Source organism: Ambystoma mexicanum, chromosome 3q, assembly GCF_040938575.1.
Source record: "Ambystoma mexicanum isolate Mex_15411 chromosome 3q, UKY_AmexF1_1, whole genome shotgun sequence".
Lineage (NCBI taxonomy): Eukaryota > Metazoa > Chordata > Amphibia > Caudata > Ambystomatidae > Ambystoma > Ambystoma mexicanum.
The window spans coordinates 767,125,483-767,142,618 of NC_090926.1; the positions used below are offsets into that span (position 1 = coordinate 767,125,483).

The following is a 17,136-nucleotide window of genomic DNA, read 5'->3' on the forward strand; positions in this document are numbered from 1 at the left end:
ACGAAAAATATGGTTATGATTTCACTAATGTGATATACATTTCATACAAGAACAGATCACCATATGTATTATTAATATCTGTGTGTATAGATCCATATTGTCAAATTACTGTGAATGCAAGCAGACGTCCAAGGCCAAATGATAATATGTTATTGTATAGCACTTACGCTTAATCTCTTTTTTATAGAACAAATATGCATACAATATCAGCCAACCTGTGTTGGTACTCATTTATCGACCTCAGAAGGAAGAAAGGCTGAGATGGCCTTGCTGGGATTCAAACCTGCAGATAACACAAACACACATAGCAGCAGCGAGTGCTCAACCCATGAGCTATCATCTCGGCTATAGTAAAACAAGCAATTATTCTGTAGTGGATACCATTAAACTGGTAACTGAGATTTAACAGACTACAACGCTAGCCACTGTGCATGAGCTTCCTGGGACACCTGCCTCTGCTGTCAGTCACCCAGCTGTTACCTGTTAGGAGGATAGGTGTCATATAGTTGTCTATCGCACAACAACTGATCAGAACACACGCCTTAGGTCTGCGACACAAACACACACCCCAACCACGCATACTACTGTGAAATATATAACCGTAAATTACACACCTGCAGTCTCATACCGGTGCGACAGTGCTCGCCGTGCTTATGCATGTTCCTCCCTGGATAATGTCCTGCCACTCGTCTCCTTGTCATATACCAGCCTGCTGTCTGTTTCACAACTAATCTCTCTCCCACCGATCTGTAACTCACATGTGCTGAAAGCCATATATGTCCCGTTTAGCCAGAGGCACTAACCTGGCATTTGCAAAGAAGAGGGGGCTTGTTATATCTCCCTATTTGTAAGGCAGGCCCGCAGGGATAAATAGAAGGAACTCACCCCAAGGCGGGGCTAGCCACAGCAGAAGCAGCAGCAGCAGTGCTCTCAGCTGCAACGATTAAGGGGACAGTGCACATTTCAAAGAGTGTCAACAAAACCGAATGCCTCTTCGTGGAAGTGAAAAAATGCATTTTGCCTTTGTGTATTAGCAGGGAAGAGCATCGTATATTGTATGTTTTAGGCAGCCTAGGCTTGACATGCAAGGTCTTCCTGCTGCTTGAACTGGAATGCTGAAGTCTGGGAACTTAGATAGTCTGGCATTTTGGAATCACAGCTCACTCTTAGCCCCAGCCACCTTCAGTATCAGGTCCCTGTTGTTTCTTTGTGTCCTTTCAATGACGGCTATGGGCGGCATGCCTGGAGCAGGTTTGGGCCCAAAGGTGCAGTGTGCTCTTTCCACAAGAAAGGGACTACAGAAGGCTAGGTGCCCGAGCACGACCAGGCATACGTTTTTCCAAGAACATCTCAAGTGGCCTTCCAGAGGGCATAATTTTTTATCTCCAATCGCTTTCATTTCTTTTTCAAGGAAATGAGATCTACCACACTGATGAGCAAAGTATTTACGAGTCTGCACTGCATCTGCGGCCATTATGATCACCGTCCTCTAGCGCCCCTGCCATCCCCCATCAATGCTTGTTTTTAACAGGAATTCATTGAAAGGAACAGATGAGAGGACACATATTGCTTCAAAATGAAATGCCTGAACGCAAGGATACAAGATGTGAAAAACTGGTACTGGCTGCCAAAACAAGTCACTCTACATAAGTGGCTGGCATGTTTGGTGAGGCAAAACAGTGATTTAGTCAACACTGTATACAAAAGAAAACCTACAAGTACACTATGATGTGTCGTCATGCTAATGAAAATCGTCGTGATTTCTCGTTACTTCCTGTCAGGATTGCTGCTCTCATATTGGGGCTGGATCAATGCAGGTGGTAGGTACGTATGAAACTGGTGAGATTACCTTGTGCAGTGACATTAATCACTTGCAAAATGCTGAATATATGAAGTAATCATAACTTTTTAGTATTCTTGCTTTGCCTTCTCTTGATTGCTCAATGTGCCATTTCTTTGTGATGCAGTAACCTTATTGATAATTACGGCTTTGATAATTGTACTCTCATTTTCAAGACGTTTTACTATTTAAATTGACAGAACACTGTTCCTCTCATTTCCTCACCCTCCATTCACGCATTTTATCCCATGACACATGTAACGGGTTTATCATTTCTGGCGTACACCCACTTCTTCACACAAACAACAGAGCAGACCTCTGTGTTCTGAAAGCAGGCATCTGTCGGATTTTGGATTCTTGAAGTTACTGGACGTATAACGCCTCCACATGACTGCTCTCATTGCAGTGCTATCCATACTCTCACATGCTCATCAAACAGCGCACGCTGAATATTTCATCTGGCTATTTTGGTCCTTTAATTATTTCTTATACTGTGTCCGCTAAACGTGTGACGTATGAAGTAAAATCTTATCTGTTGGGTGTTCACAGATTCCATGATTCCCAGGCTCCAAACAGAGATGGCGCGTTGTCTTTCCGGAAGACATGCTGGCATGTAAATAGACCCTGCAGCTTTCTGGATGTTGCAAATGTTACTCTGAATTAACCATGTGTTGTGATATGAGATGGTTGAATGAAAACCTGAATTTTGCAATCTCTAGAAATGGCAGTCTGTTACATCAGAGTTGCACAGTTTATTATTACACATTTAAAGTTGGTTTCAGCTGCCCTTGATGAAGCTAACACAGGGTCAATCAAGGCAATCAGTGAGGACACCCATCATCAAAACATACCATTCGGCAGACTATGTGATTACCCTTTACAGGCATGTTGACTACACCTGCAGCTCCTGCTCCAGTGTAGCTGATTAATCTTCCAGGTCTCGGGGGGGGGGGGGGGAAGGATGGTGTGTCAGTAGAGGAAATGAAGAAGGAAAAGGGTGACAGGGGAGATGTGGAAACACTCGGCTGAGGAGTCGGACGGAGGACGCACTAACGCGGGAATGAGGAAACTGCCTTAGGCAGAAAGAGAGCGGTCAGAAAGGGAGAGAGTGAAATGTGTGAGAGACAGAGAGAAAGTGAGAGGTGCAAGAGATTGAGAAAAGTGAGTGGACAATATACAATGTGGCACTGGCAATTGGGTCAGAAAGCGTTTGTGAGGTAAATCACGATTCATACCGTACAACTTTACTCCAGCAAGCCAGCACACACCACCACCACCACCATGACCATTCTCCTCCACATGCCGTCACTGCCCGGCAAAGAGGCTGGTGGAGTTGACGTGGACTGACTGGGGCAGACTGCAGAGTGCACCCAAGTTCTTCTTGGAGCGAGAGTGGAACTGTGAGGAACATTCTGGAAATGGTGCTGGGCCTGGGCGTCATGAAATCATGGCGGCAGTGGTGCCGGCAAACTGTTACATTTTAATGTTCAGACAGTCCCGCCGGCGCCACCTGCTGCTCTATCCCCCATGGTCCACGGGCCTCCCCCACCTGCCATACTGAATAAAAAAATTGCAAATGTTGCAATTGCAGTACACCAGCGCATGCATGGTCGGCACCAGGCTGTCCTCCAGCCAGGCTCGAGTCGAGTCTCCAGCTCCAGGGAGGCTCCACGCAATGCAACTTTTTGCAAAGTGTTGGTGCCTGCTACAGAGCAGGCTGGCCCAGGCATCCAGCCAGGTAATGGGCTCACCGGCACGGCCCACGCAGGGCCCCATGAGTGCCGCCGCTGCTGCCAGCCTGCAGTGCACATCCAGCGACAACATTTCAGAGACAACGGCAAAACAGTTTTTTAAAAAATTATTTCAAACAGGCCCAGGCGTGGGCAGAAACCGGCACCCAGGGACTCATGATTTCAGTCCGGTCACGGGCCGATTGGCCAATGGGTCAATCCGACCCTGCCCTGGGCAAACTCTTATACTGAATCTGTTGGTTGCCTCCATGACCATCAGTCTGGCTTCAGAGCTGGCAGAAGAACGGAAACTGCTCTCCTGAACACCCATAGAGACTTGCTCTCCAATCTTGACTCTAATCTCCTTTCGGTCCTCATTCTCCTTGATCTATCCTCTGCTTTTGACATGGTCAACCATGCCATTCTGCTCAATCGTCTCCGGGACAACCTTGGTATTACTGATCAGGCCCTGACCTGGTTGATCTCTGAAGGAATGGAGGGGGGTGTCTGTGTTCTCCACATGTGCTCTCTACATGGTAGAGGAGAGGCACAAAGGACCCCAGCCAAGATTCTCTATTACGGTAGCAATGTACGAGCAATCAAGGCCTAGCTTCTCAGGAGGTGATGCAGGTTGGTTCTTAAGTACAGTGTAGTCTACACACTGTATTAGTTAAAACAGTCTTTATATAAATAAGGTTCAAGGTTATACACACAATCACGATAATACACTGTGCTCCGACAATTCTAAAATGGTAAATATATACAGTTCTAGGTGGTACCACGATTACTCTGATTCCATTCAAATGCATCAACTGTACTCAGTTCAAATAGCATACGAATCAACCCAGCAAAACAGTATCTACCATAGGCGTAGGAGGAAGACAAGTTGGTTAGACAATTGGCAGAATACTAAGCCCCTACCACTAGGCACAGTTCTGAATGAGGATCCCCCACCTGGGCAACCTGTAAATGAAGGTGCACTACAAACCCAGTCCATATATTCTCTATTAAAGTCTTATCTTCTTCTATAGTTCTGCAACCCAAATGTATCTTGTGTTGTAGAGTTCTTCGTCGGGGAATCAACAAGCCCTTCTTGAGTGCACTACCATTCAGGCAGGAGCCACGGGTCGTTGAACTTCCGAGATGAAGAAAAGGTGAACGTTGTCGTTGAGGCAGCAGCCTTGGTCCTTGCAGTGCTCGTTGACGATCGGTCGAAAACGTCCTGCAACAGGGGAGGCGTGCAGTGCTCCCGACGATGATGGTTTGTTGCTGCATCGAGTCAGTGAAGAACTTTGGCCCAGCAAGGGCGTCGGGTCGTCAGTGTCTGGCGAATGGGACGTGAAGTGACCACGGCTGACTTCAGTAGCTTTGCCGGCATCTCCGAGGTCTTCGGGTGGCGGGAAACCCATCGGCGGATTCTCCTCGGTCGTCAACGGCCTTGACTTTCTCTGGCAGGACGAAAGCGGTCGACGATGATGGACAAGGGAATCCTTGGATGAAATGTTCATAGGCAAAGGGAGCACTGTGGCTCCGGTGGCCGACGGCGGTCGTCGACAGTGGACAGCTGCCCGGTACTTATCTTCGTTCTCCTCAGCGGTCCCCTTCTCCGGTCGGCAGCCTTTCGTAGGTCTGTCTACCAGGGAGCTTTGGCAAAGATCAGCTGGTGCACGATGGTCCCTCGTAGCTCGGGAAGAGGTCTCCTAGCCAGGTCCTCTCTTGGATCAGTTCCTTGAAGGCACAGCAGTTTTCATATTAGCGAAGGACAGCAGCAGCAGTTCTTTTTCCAGTGGGCTTAAAAGTTAAGCATCAGTTTGAATGTCAGTTTCTACTTCAGCTTCTGAACGATTTCTAGCAGTGAGAGGCCCCCAGATGTACTGTTGATCTCCCATTCACTCTGCTGGGTCACACTCAGGCAACCAATCACTCAGAAGGGCATTCAGGCAGTCAGGCAGCCAATCAGGCGCAGAGTGCATTCAGGCCATTCTTCTCCATCCAGACACTCGCAACACAGAATGTGGATTCGGACAAGTACTCTGCCATTCAGCACTACACACTGCATTCATACCAGTTTCGGGCAAGGCTGTCTCAGTCATTGTGTCAAACACCAGATACTAGACACCCATAACACGGAATGCATATTCATCACACACTCCATTCACCCAGGTCCCACCCCACGGCGGTACCCACAACATACAGTAATTGGGAAGGCTCCAGCCAGTCTGGCCTTGCAGCTTCCACCCAACAGCCAAAGGAACAGAGTCAGGGCTTCCCGGGACTTTGGGAAAAGTAAGGTAACAGGCAATAGAAAGCAAGAGGCCACAGGGGCCATCTTGTTTCCTATCCGGAATCCACTGATTCCAATGACAGGGTCTGGGCATCCCAAAATGGAGGACGCTCAGGGCACCTGTCAATTCAGCACAGAGGTGCCACTAGCCCGTACCCTGCTCTGTGGACCACATACAGGTGCCCAAAAACATGCACTAGCAGTACAGGGTCGTACTCCCACCCATGGGTGCCATAAGGATATCCCAAGGATCTGTTCACCAAGCCAAATACAGGAAGAGTCACACTGCCAGGAGTCCCACATTAACTCCTGCTTGGAAAACAAGACAGAACACATGATAAAAAGCAATAAAGGACTAGGATTCAGAGGCCCTGTCCCTCTGATGCATTCCTAGCATCACAGTCTCCTTTCTCACCAATGACCCTCTCAGCTCCAACTGGGGTCTTTCCTCTATCTCTCTACTTGTGGTGTTCCCCAGGGGTCTAATCCCTCTACCTGGCTCTTCAACCACTACCTGGCACCTCTTGCCCATCGCATCGCTACTTTCTGCTCCAATTTTCAATATGCAGATGAAACCCAGCTCTCTTTCAGGCTAGCCTTAGCCACCTCTGCTTCTTCTATCATACCAGACTGTCTGGCTGCAAATCAGGAATGGTGTGCCACCACTGATCTCTGCCTTAATGCCAGTAAGACTGAGATCCTCCTCATTGGGACACCCGCTTCCTCCTTTCCTCTCTCTCTCTCTCTGGACGCTCACTCTGGTCCCCTCTTCCTGCTCCTTCCTGTGAGGCTAAGAACCTTGGTGTCATCTTCGACTCTACACTCTCCTTCTCTCCTCACATCTCTGATGTCTCTAAGAAGTCAAACTATCAGCTGCACCTCCTCGGAGGTATTCTTCCTTTTCTCACTTCACACCAGAAGGTCGCCGACTCCAGAGCTCTGGTCCTCTCTGGGCTGGATTATTGCAACAACTTCTTTCTAAATCTTCCTGACTCTACTATTCAACCTTTACAACTTATCCAGAACAGGACTGCGAGACTTGTCCTTGGTCTCAAGCCCAGGGATCGTATCTCCCCAGGTCTGAAATCTCTTCACTGGCTCCCCGTGGCTGTCAAGATTAACTTCAAGAACCTCTGCATTGTCCACAAGGCTTTCTGGGGTCTGGGACCTCTCTACCTCCAACATTCTCTTCCAAAACATCATCCTTCTTGAATTCTCTGCTTATCCACCTTCAACTCTGTGAGGGTCAGAAACTTCTCCAAGCAGAGAGTTGGGGGCAGATCTATTTCCTGGGCTGCGGCCTCCCTGCCTCTCTCAAACATGAGCAGAACTACCTCTGGTTCCGGAAGCAACTCAAGACCTTGCTTTTCACATCTGCTTTCTCTCTTCCTCTCCCCTGCAAATGCACCTGACTGCTCCGCGCACTGGTCACCTGGTAATCCTCTGAACTCGAGCCCAGGCTCCTGCAGCTGCCCTTGCACTGCCTCCCGGCTCCCCAGCACTTAAGGGTCTGTATCTGCAACCCTACAGTGCCTTATCTCTGCATTTATGAGCCACCCGCTGGCTACACTTGTGAGTTTACTGCACTTCCCCCTTCCCCTCCCCCCTGTCACTTTTCCCCTCTCCTCTTCCCCGCACTTGCATGATCTAAATGACACATGGCCTAGTAGGACCGTTATTTTGTCCTCCCTTGTTTCCCCCTCCTTGTCTTGTCGCGCCTAGAAACACTTGTGTACAGGCGCATTATAAATGCCACATCATATCATAAAGTTTGCGTTTCTCCTCACTGATTTTCTCCACAACATCAAGACCACTTTCTCCCAAGGACGAAACACTGAGATCCAAGGTTTACTTGAACAGAGCGAGTTCAAAGAAGATCAGGGTTTATGGTCTGAAGATTGTGAGAAACCTGAGGGTATTCTCCCAGTATGACCTCAAGAATACTTTATTCACATGGCCAGGACCCGGCCATCGCTGTTGGATCCCGTTCCTGGGTGTGGACTAGTGGGGGAGGATCACCTGGGTAGGGGAACACAGGGTTATGCTAGGGGGAATACCCAAGGTGAGACGCAATATGTTAAAGGGGAAACAGGCTAGGAGGGCAAAATCCCTGAGATCTTTTTGTTCTGTGTCACCGCCCCTGCCATCTTGTAAATCATCTAGAAGCATGAGCCCTGTTAAACCAGAAAACCACATCTCCCAGAAGCCTTGCTTTTCCTCTGCTTTCTATCTGACTACTCTCAACCATTCTTCTCCACATCCTTCTGATTGTTCCTTTTCAAACACCCAGTTTATCCTGACAAAACACAATCCCAGTTATTCCTGTGTGTTTCACCAACTCATTCCTACGATTGTCATTCTCCGAATCTCTAGTCGAAAGTAATCTACCCTTCCGAGAACCCTAACAAATGGGTTTCTGTTCCAAGCAACCCCTTCTTCCCTTCCGACCCGGAAGAATACTTAGAAACTATACCACCTTCTTTTCCCGGCACAAACACTTTTCCCCAACACAAGCCGTTTACCTGACATGTCCCAACACAAAGGTCAGGCAAAGTCAGGCAATTGATTATAATTGTTCACACTGCCTGACTGCCCGTTCCCTTACCCACAGGGATGAAAGGTGGAGTCGACGAGCACAGTACGAGCAAGGCGAGAAAGGCGAACATAGCAGACGGCACGCTGAGACAGCTACCACGTGGAAGTTCAAGAGAAGGAGAAAGGCAGTGGGAAACGAGTGGGTGGCGAGGAGAGAAGTGCCCTTGCCCTTTTTGTCCCAGGCCCGTGGATCCTTCGTGGAGGAAACCGCGAAAAATAGCACAAGTGTCCTGCTGCAGATGTCAACGGTACACAGGGCAATCCTATGCTGACAAGGCGGAGCAGAGGAGACTCCCGCATCGTGGTAACAGCCTTGACTCCAAAGAAGCCGAAAGCCAAGCGGTTCATCACAGCCGGTGAGTCAAGGGGAGAATCAATAAGACCGGGCTGTGTTGAGAGACAATCGCAAAGTGGCAAGATTTGCATTAAAGCAGATGAACTTTGAATGACCTGTGAAGTGTTAGAGGGGAGACCAGCTACTGAGGGAGACCGGCACCACGTGGGTGCTAACCTCAAGAGACTCTGGTTGAGATCCCCATCTGAGTAAAAGCTACAGGAACCAGAAGGCCGGCCAAGGGAAATCAGAGTCGTCATACGTGAGGGTTCAGCAAAAGCCCCGTACAATCGAAAGACTGTGATAAGCAAGTTGGCTAAAAACAAGGGAAGTGAATACTGCATTGTGAATAAAAGTGAGGGACGTGAATCCCGTGAACATTTGAAACTAAGAAGGGTCCGAGCCCGGACAAGGGAGATCCGGGGTGAAGGTAATACTCGCAACACTGGCAGTCGAGAGAGGTCAGAGCCCGAACAAGGGAGATCCAGGAGTGAATTCGCCACCCAAGTGCTGGCAGTCGAGAGGGGTCCAAGCCCGAACAAGGGAGATCCAAGGAGTCAAGCTATCACCCAAAGTTTAAGGAGAAAAGAATAAAAGAAGCAAAGAAATACAATGGAGAAAGGGTCAACCCAGAAGAGGGGGACCCAGTGGTGAAACTATCACCCTATCTGAACTGTCTGTGGATTGCAATTCAGAAGGGTCAGCTCAGAAGAGGGGGACACAGGGGTGAGGCCATTACCCAGTGAATATTGGAAACAAACTTTCATTTTTTAAAGGAACTTTTGTTTTGCTGTTTGAACACCTCTGGCCCGAAGGCAAGAGACTTTCAGAGGAAAATAAACTTGGTAATCGACGGTCCTGAACTACTATTGGAACTGTCGTCTCGTGCTTCAGAAGCCCGGGACAGTACTGTGCTGCAACCTCCCATCCTACCCAATGCTAAAACATGGGGAGGGAGACCCACACCACTGCATCCAGACTTATTTTTTGAGAACACTTCTTTCTTTTCTTGAGAACTATCCCACACCCCCCTTTGTAGTAGTTGTAGGGTTTGGCAATAGGCTTCTTAATAGGCCCTTTAAAGGCCCTTTTTATTTTGACACTCCGCCACTAGGACTGCCTTATTTTTCATTTGATGGTCGACACCTGTCCCCATATTAGATTTAGGTTTAGATTAGGCGTTTTTCCAACCCGCATACCATTTTCATTGTTCAATAAACACCCTCGAACTGTGATCACTTGTGTCTCTCTTACTTGTATCACCATGAGCTCCTCATGGGATGTACATACTTACTGCAGAATTACAAAGAGAAGTCCTTCGTATGTGCCATGATGCATGATAGCACTTCTGCCGGGCACAAAGGAATTCATGCCACTCAGGAAAACATACATCACCATTTATGGTGGCCTACCATGTAGGCCGATGTACATGATTACATATCAGCTTGTAAGATTTGTTTACAATCCAAGAATCCACAGCACAAGTCCTTAGGAAAGATACTTCTTGCGCCAATACCAGAGAGACCCTGGCAACAAATGGCCATATATTATTCTGGACCTTTCTCCTTCAAAAGAAAGGGCAGTTATGGGCACCATTACCAAGTTGGCCCATTTCAACTCCTTAGCCCCCCCCCCCAGGTTTCTACAGCCCCCGAGATGGCAAATTGCTTCCTATTGCATATATTTCGTTTACATGGCCCACCTGATGTCATTGTTTCTGACAGAGGCCTACATTTCTCGTTTTTGGTCACATATGTGTCAAAGTTTGAACATAAAAAGAGCCTTAGCCTCCGGGTATCATCCGCAATCAAACGGTCAGACCGAGAGATTGAATCAGACCCTCGAACAATACCAATCCTGTTTTGTTTTCTCTTCTCAGGACAATTGGTGCAAACTCCTACCTATTGCTGAATTTGTTTATAACAACGCTGTGCCTTCATCTATATCTACCAGTCCCTTCCACCTCACCTATGGTTACCAACTTCAAGTATTTCCTACTGCTGTTCCGACTAACATTCGTTTTCCAGTAATCCAAGAGATGATATCCAGCATCCAGGATGGACATAAAAAGGCTGCAACTTGCATCTCTGCTATCCAGCTCCATTCCAAGTCCTATGCTGGTTGTAAAAGAGCTCAGGAACCTCAGTTTGCTTTTGGAGATATGGTATGCCTGACTTCTTGTTTTCTATCTATCTAGACATTGGGTACCATCCAAGCGTTCCCCCTGTTATTTCGGGCTTTTCGAATCCATAAGTGTATCAACCCTGTGGCCTTCTCTATACACTTACCACAGATATGTTCAGTGTTTCATGTGTCTCAGCTCAAGCCGCACATACTGGATCGTTTCTCTTACCGACAAGGCTCGATCCCTACTGACACATGAAGGCCAAGAATATGAAGCGTCTCACATCTGCGATTCCTGTTACTTTCGTGGTCGTCTCCAATACTTGTTGGATTGACAAAAGTATGGTCCTTGCGATCGGACATGGGAATTCAGTCCTGGTACATACATTCCATTGTTCCTGTCCATGGAGACGAGGCCTGGCTCCCTCGAGGAGGGGACATGCTGTCATGAGTCTTGCCTCCCGTGACTTGATGCTCTGCAGGAATTGGAGGTGTTATACATGTCAGGACAGTTTCCAGCTCCTCTGCCCATGCAAAGATGGCTGCCGCATTTACTCCCCATTTGCATCTCTTCACAAGAAGGCTGACTTGGGTTGGCATGCAGCATCAAGACGCTACGACGTCAATGCAAGATGGTGCAGCCAGATGGTAGACAGGACATGTTCTTGGTACGGAGCTCCATAAAAGAGCTGAAGAACATCTTTGCAGTGCATCACAACACACAGGTTCGTTTCCCAGTGTGGACGCTCTGTTCCTTCTATTTTTTCTTGGTCCTCTGTTCCTATGCCCGGCTGCTCCTACACTGCTTATAGATTCCTTCTGCCTTTCTCTCTGCTGCATCTGCGTCAGCCATCTACCTCCTATTGCCTGCCTACTCCTAGTCACCTTTAAGCCTGCCCAAAGCCCAGTGAGGGGTTATCGTCCAACTACTAACACTACTGCTGGATTACTTCCTCCCGACTTTCTTCCATACCGAAATCAACAGAATTCTTCCTAATGACCCCTCGCTTCCACTATACCCAAGACCAAGTTAACTCCAGGCACGTTTCGATACCTAACAGTATCTTTACATAGGATCATGGTGATCCCACTTCGCTCCTCCCTTTGCTTGAGCTAGATCGCTAAGAGACGGCCAGCCTTTTCCCCTGTTCATATTGTGTAGCTTTTAATCTAAAGAGGGAGTATTCCACTTTTTTTTCGTGAAATAGTTATTCACTTCAAATTTTGACGTTCTCAGTGCTACTAAGGTATTTCCGCAGGGGCGCTTTTCATATTGCTGTGTCAGATTAGTCACTTCTTTCTCTAGGCATATTAAATTATCTTTGTCAGCTTTTTTCTTCCTTGTATTCTTCTGAATTGTGACTCCCCTGACATAAGCTTTTCCTGCAGCCCAGAGAGTACCAATCGAGTCTACCGAACTTTCATTGAGGGCGAGATACTCTGTGACAGCATCTACAAGCTCTGGTTTATCTCTGGGACTTTTCATCAGGCTGACATTCATTCTCCATGTACTGGTGCCATGTCACTTTAAGAGCGTGTTTAGGATGATCATCACTGAATTATGGATGGATATGCTCCCTGGGAGTTTTGCATCTTAAGATGTGGTAAAACGAGTAGTGTGACACTGAAGTAGTCAATTCTAGATTGTGTGCCAAGCACTCAGGAGGTGAAAGTGTATTCTCTAGCCGTTGGATTAAATAGACACCAGGAGTCCTCCAGACCATGGTCCACAAGCAATTGTTTTAGTATTTCCCTATCCCTTTTGTTCCCATCAACATGCTTGGCTATTTTGCCAATGAACATTCTAACAGGAGGTTCCAATCCAACCGCCTCACCCCAGGATTTAGCTTCAGCACATCTCGGTCAGGGTTCTGTATAAGAATGAGAGGAATGCTCGTTTGTCACTGGTGGGGCATATATTGATCTTACTACTAAATTCCTCTATGTGTATTTTAATGGACATTAGTTTTCCTTCACCGTCCAACCATATTTTGGCTATTCTTACAGGTAAAGCTTTCCGTAACAGAATGGCAACCCAACACCTCTTCCCCTCCACCCGACCGCTCCATAATTCCTCTAGCTCCATCTTCTGTAGATGCGTTTCTTGGAGCAATGCTATATCTGCTCATTTAGATTCTGGGTACTGCAGTACTTTATTGCGCTTGATGCAATTATTTAAGACGTTAACATTGAGGATATTATTTTAAGGACCTTATTCGCCATATATTTCTCTACTGGTATATTTAACCCGATTAAAGTGTGCCTTGTCTTGTGAGTCTGGCCATGCGGTTTGCTTTATGGGTGTCGCAGTTAGTCTCTTGATTATGACCTCTAGTGCAGATTCCTGTTTGTGGTAAGATTGTCGTGCCCTTAATATCAACAATTGGAAAAAAATCTTACAACTAAATACGAGCCGAGAACCCTCTCTTCTTGCTCTTCACCATGCCCCATACTTTTCCTTTCCGCTTCTCTCCTCTTGTTCCTCCATGGCAATATGGCATGAGAGGAGCCAAGTAGCGGTTCTTCTCTTCTAGTGACTCCACCTCTTTTCCCTCACAGCGCAGAGTGCCCACTCCCGCCCTGGCAACCCTCACCTCCCCTGAGCCCCCCTCCTGCCCCCTTTGTGTTCTCATCATGTTACCAGTCAGTCAGCCAGTCGTGTCCAATTCTTACAGTTTCTACAGGACAGCTCTGTGCCTTGTTCTCTTGACAGTCTGCCCTTTCCATGGATTCTACATTGGTGTGCCTTCCCCATCTGTCCTCGGGTAAGCGGTTTTATTGGGGATCTGGGCTTCTTCCTTAGCCTGTCCCCCCAAGATCCCTCCTTCGTTACAGATTTTTCAGTGATCAATTTCCTTCTACTCGCTTGATGCTTGTCTGGTATATTGTTCTTTTCCCTTCGCCCCTTGCAGTGTCTGGACTCTGTTCTCTTTTCGCCTCATTGTTATGGCGCAGTTGTGAGGTATCCATTGGCTAAGCTCTTGCTCTTGTAGGAATTCCCAGAGCAGTCTCTTCCTGATCCCATTCCTGGGGGTGTACTACGGGAGGATCACTTGGGTGGAGACCAGGCCAGGGGAGGTGGGGAGATTGCGCAGGAGAGGAATACTGTTAACCCAGACTTAAAGGAGGAATTGGCTTATTGACATTTCGACATGTCTCAACCTCCTATTAAGGGTAAAACAGCAAAATCGGAGGACTCATCTTTTATAACCGTAAGCTACCCTATCCTCCACAATGCCAAAGGTATGCCAACAGGAATAGTGAACATGTGACCTTTTCTACCCTTCTGTCTCTAAGAGGGCTAATTACTATAATTCCTCTTTTGGTAATATCCGGGGAGGAAAATCCATCTTGAAACCTTTTTCGAAAAATAAACTGCAAGTAACAGAATCCCCCAGGGACAGTGAAGAGGGCAGAAGAAGCATGCAGGAGTCCAAGTCAAGCATGCAAGCCTAATGGATTTTGGCAATGTCAGGCAATTAGTTCTAAGGGCCTGTACCTGAAACCAGTTAGCTCAACTGAGGGGCATAAAAAGCTGCATCAAGGAGGAGCATTAGAAATAACCTTGAGCAGGAGTTGAAGATCGGCAGTAGCAGAAGTAGCAGAGCATGAATCTTGCAGATCACAAGGACGTGTGACCACAAAAGGGAAGCCGGAGCAGAGGAAGGGCAGATTTCACCTGCAGGCTCAGAGTCGGTCTTGTGCTCTGTAAGGGAGGCATGGTAAGTATGACACTGACACAAGCGATACAATTTCAAAACCTTACCTAGATTCGTGGAATTTGGAAAAACTCCTACTTTGCCCTATAGCTATGATGGGAATAGTCTCAGTCCTAGTCAGTCTCTGTCAAATCAAAGATGGCCTATACTAACAAAACATAATGCCTGCCCTATCTCTTATACAAAAAGTATGTAAAGGGAAATATGTATGCAAAGGAAAATCAGTGTTATAACATTAAGAATCAATGTGGCTGAGTCACCACTCCTTCCCACGTTGGACAGCACAGAGTAAGGCGTTCCCCGTAAACAGGATGACACACTCTGGGGCTCAGGTTCTCAAAACAAACGCAGTTCAAAGCGTGGAACAAGGCCCACTTGGCCTTCCACGTTAAAGTCATTTATTCCAGCTTTCAAAAGTACTTTCACAGTTCAACAAAAGTTCACACAGGTCTCCCTCGGTCGGGCTCGGACCTCTCAAAGCTAAAGGTTCCCATAGGTCTCCCTCGGTCAGGCTCGGACCTTTCAAAGCAAAATTTACCCGATTCAATGTAGACCTCCCTCAGCCAGGTTCTGACCTCAAAATCACAGCACTTACAGGGGTTCCCTTCCCCAAACATTATTCACATTTGTTAGGTGTTTCCTTCCCCTAACTTATCACACTTCCGGTCTCCCTCAGTCGGCCTTAGACCTTTCACGGATGTCGAAGACTTTCGAATGTGCAAGGTTTTTACTTTAGACTGCTGCAGGACCACTTCGACTTTCTCTTTTTACTCCGTGTTTCTTGGTCTTGGTAGTTGAGCTCCATAAGCACAAAAGTTCAAAGACATATTTCCCTTCAAGCATTCACCTTTTCACTTCCCCTTTTGCCAGGGTTAATATCTTGATCATTATGCATTTCAGAGTTTGTTCACTTTGCCACTTTATAACAAAACATTTCACATTTTGCAGAGACTTTCGAATGGTCTACTTCCTGTCGCCAGACCACTCTGCTCCTCAGTTATCAGCCACTTCAAAGTTCATCACTGGTTAGCTTTCTTTCGCAGTTATCATCAGTATGTGCGCAACCTTCACTTGTGAGATACAATGTTGCGCTGACACAAACCGGCCTTTCATGTTTTTAACTAACTCACGGGTTGTGCATGTTCCTTTCTCGTCTTTGCAGTGATTCATGAGTCAAGGTTAATACCACAGGCTTGGCTTCGACTCCCAAATTCTGACGTCCTTGAAACACAATGCAGGCTTTCTCCACATCTCCCTCACGGCTTCCTGGAGGCAACAACCTCCTACAGGGAACTCCAGGGTTTTTCTACCCTTTGCCCTAGTTCCTCAATCGGCCGTCCTGCTCCAGTGGGTTCAGGTTTGCCTTCGCCCCTGAAGATCTGCTCCTTCTCGTGTTCCACCTTGCTCAGAGTGCGTCTCTGTGCCAACGGGTATCAGATGTATGCAATTAAAGTCAAGTGCCTGACCCAATTAGCGGGACATGTCCAATGAGATATGTAAGAGTTAGCCTCTTTACTCTCAGATGCTCTCTTCCACGGCCCAGTGTTTGTATAGAAAGGGGGAGGGGGGAGTTGGGACATTGGCAGATCCTATAAAATAGGATGGGACATGGATACGGGAAAGAGGGGAATACCGTGTCTCACCAACGGTTGCCTCACCCCCACACCCAGAAGACCCCTCACCCAGGTGATCCTCCCGCACTGGTCCACCCCCGTGGTCTGGATCCAAAGGTGATGGCCGTGCCCTGGCCACCTGAGAGAGAGATCCCTGGGTTTAGTAAGTGAGGCACCCTTTGGTTTATCACAGCTCACACACCCTGTTTGGCTGTGGCAGCATTGAAAGAGACTGGAAGCAACAGGCAGTCTTTCCAGGTGCGCCTAATTGCTGTGAATGCAGAGCTGAAGTCATGCATTCTCCCAAGGCCTGTGTGCAGAAGCAAGCCAAGGGAAACCGGAGAGTGGAAGATTCTCCCTTGATGAGGCCGGATTGGAGACACCTGTGCACCAGAGGGATGTGGATCCCAAGAGTGCCCTTACCAGTAGCACAAACCAAACTGGGAAGCAGCAGCAGGCTGCAATTGTTGTAACTGGAGAGTCAGAAAAGAATGCTCCATACTCCTGAACAACAGAAGAACAAGTTACTTACCAACTGTAACGTTCTTTCGATTGGATGTTCCTCCCACGTATTCCTCATCTTAGATATTCGTATCTTCCAGCTTGCTGCTTTGGAAATGTTTCACTACAGGGCGCTGTGCTCGAGGCCGAGGCGTCGAATGTCCTCGAGGGCCATTGTCGACCATCATCAGTAGTATAAAGGGTTTGAGCCGCGCCGGTTAGCCTCAGTTTTGTTTTTACAATGTTATTTGCCGCATCAGCTGACCAGGCTTTATTGACCTTTGGCTCTGAAGAGTGCAACTGGCGTAAACTGTACGGTGGGGTAGTCTAGGAGGGTCGATAGAATACGTGGGAGGAACATCCAATCGAAATAACGTTACAATTGGTAAGTAACTT

At 47.5% G+C, this 17,136-nt stretch overlaps 1 protein-coding gene across 6 annotated transcripts in view; it reads right to left on the reverse strand.

The window, feature by feature from the left end:
* TSEN54 (tRNA splicing endonuclease subunit 54) overlaps positions 1-17,136 on the reverse strand; it is a 571,608-nt gene that overhangs the window by 94,097 nt on the left and 460,375 nt on the right. The window lies entirely within an intron of this gene.